This window comes from Mastomys coucha, unplaced genomic scaffold, assembly GCF_008632895.1.
Source record: "Mastomys coucha isolate ucsf_1 unplaced genomic scaffold, UCSF_Mcou_1 pScaffold14, whole genome shotgun sequence".
In the NCBI taxonomy this organism is placed as follows: domain Eukaryota; kingdom Metazoa; phylum Chordata; class Mammalia; order Rodentia; family Muridae; genus Mastomys; species Mastomys coucha.
In genome coordinates this window covers 4,882,104-4,884,627 of record NW_022196896.1, presented here as the reverse complement: position 1 = coordinate 4,884,627, position 2,524 = coordinate 4,882,104, and positions in this window count along the sequence as shown.

Below are 2,524 nucleotides of genomic sequence, written 5' to 3'. Positions count from 1 at the left end.
GGGAGAGGGAGAGGGAGAGGGGGGAGAGGGAGAGGGGAGAGAGAGGAGCACTCTGGAGCTTGCTGTTCTCCCTCAGCCAGAGTGCTGGAATGACGGTGTGCCACCATACTTGACTTAGGATGTCTTGTTTTTTTCCCTAATGCTGGGATCTACCCCAGGACACTGCTAAGCCAACTAGGCAAGTGTTCCCTCATTAAGTGACCTCATTAAGCCCAGAGACTGTCTCTATTTTCCTCAACAACCTAGTGATCTTCACAAATAAACTATTTTTTTTAACTCAACAATTACTCAAGAGATTTCTAATGATGACCATTATTGTGTGTTTCCCAAGGCCAAGCCACCAGCAATGATTAATCAACCTTTCTGCACCCATTGGCTGAGGTGGGTGACTTTTATAACAGAAAATTTGTACCAATTCAGGATTTTAAAAGACATCTTGTTTCCCTGAACAGCATTTTATTAAAAAACAACAGATTGAAAGACCCCCTAAAAACTTCTTCCAAAACTTCTTCCTCCTACTCGATCACACATGGCGTACACTGTTTACAACCATCTACACCTCAATTCTACCTCAAACCTCTGGGGAGGTCAAATGGGTGCCAGGATTTCCTCATGGGGCACTAGAAGGCAAATGGATTGTGACACCTCTGGGGCGGTGAGTGCTAAGTGAGCCTTGGCGGAGGCGGGATGCTCAGAAGCCCAGGATTAGCTTTGCCAATATTGTAAAGCTTTCGAGGGAAAGCCACAGTGTTGTCCGAGTGTGCTAAAGAAACTGGTAACGATAGCCCGGAATACCAGGGGCACAGAATTGCGCTCTGAAGTTCCATAATTCCTGTATGAGCTGACCTTCATCTGCAGAGTGAAGAAGGTGACATGTATTTATGAACTATTTTGTGGCTATTATAGTGAAAAATAAACATTTTAAAAGTATTGAACTCAGTTATATCCTGTTACTTTACAGTTTCCTAATGAGTAGGAACCAACACAACCATGAGGAAGGGGCAGCAGCAGTATTCAAGTTACTATGAAGACCACTCACCGAGCCGCGTCAGCGATTGGCTAGCTGGGACCGGGCAGTAATAGATTGGAGCGAGGGTAGACACAGGAAATAAAAGGACACATACAGAACGACAGAGGGATCCTGCATGAGGAGGAGCTTCAGAATGCAAAAGAATAGAAGCAGCCCAGCTGTCTGCAAGCACATCGGATGCTTCTCCCTGTCACAAAGGACAGTTTTATCTCAGCTGCAGGTGTTTCCTTTAGAGCCAAGCTTAGAAGATGAGAGTATGTTTGCCAAACCCATCCCGTGGTCCATCCGAACTTAAGAGAAAGGATGGTACAAATTGTAATCTTTATTTTTTATTTTTAAATTACTTTTTAGTTTTTATTTATTTAGTATATGTAAGTACTGTCTTCAGATACCCCAGAGGAGGGCATCAGATCTCATTATGAATGGTTGTGAGCCATCATGTGGTTGCTGGGATTTGAACTCATGATCTTTGGAAGAGCAGTTGGCACTCTTAACTGCTGAGCCATCGCTCTAGCCTATCTTTTTTAAAGCAAAGTTTTTATTTTTATTTAAAAAAAACAAATTCTTTGTTTAATTTAAAACTTTTTTTTTAGTTTTACTTATTTTATGTGTATGAGTATTTTGTCTGTCTGTCTGTCTGTCTGTATTTGCACTGTTTGCATGTCTGGTGCTCACCAACATCAGAAGAGGCTATGAGATTCCTTCAGCTGGAGTTGCTATATGGGTACTGGGAACAGAACTGCTGCAACATATGTCCTCTGCAACGGCCATAAGTGTTTTTAACTGCCGAGCCATCTCTCTAGCCCATTACTAATAAAATAAAAAACAAAACTTCAGAGTGTAAAAGAAACAATGATATAGTCCATGTAAATAAAGCAAAAGTGTGATTCTGAGCACTGTTCCTCTCTCATCCCTAATACTGTAGTCTTGGAGGACGGGTTGGGGAGTGACACAGAGCTCACAACTATATTAGTAAACTGAGTCTCCAAGCAAAGAAATCTTAAGGGTCTGCTCTTCTGGAGGACCAGGGTTCAAATTCCAGCATCCACATGACAGGTCCCAACTGTCTGTAACTCCAAGATCTGACACCCTCACACGGACATACATGCAGGCCAAACACCAATGCACAGAAGATTGGGGGGAAAGGCCACAGGAAAAAGTGTTGATGTAAATGGTAATTTGCTATCATTTAGATTTTTTTTTTCTGCTTATTCATTGAGGGAAGAAAAAAAAAAATCATGCCTGTCAAACACATGGTGCCAGGAGTTCCTATTCTGGGTGCTCGGTTGGTTTCAATACACTTGCGTGGAGTCTCAGCCTAACACCTAGTACCACAGAGTATTAAAAATAAACCAGGTCCAGTATTGTGAGCAGAACAGGAGCAGAAAACAAAGCTCTGTCGGGTAGTGGTGGTGCACGCCTTTAATCAGCACTTGGGAGGCAGAGGCAGGCGGATTTCTGAGTTTGAGGCCAGCCTGGTCTACAGAGTGAGTT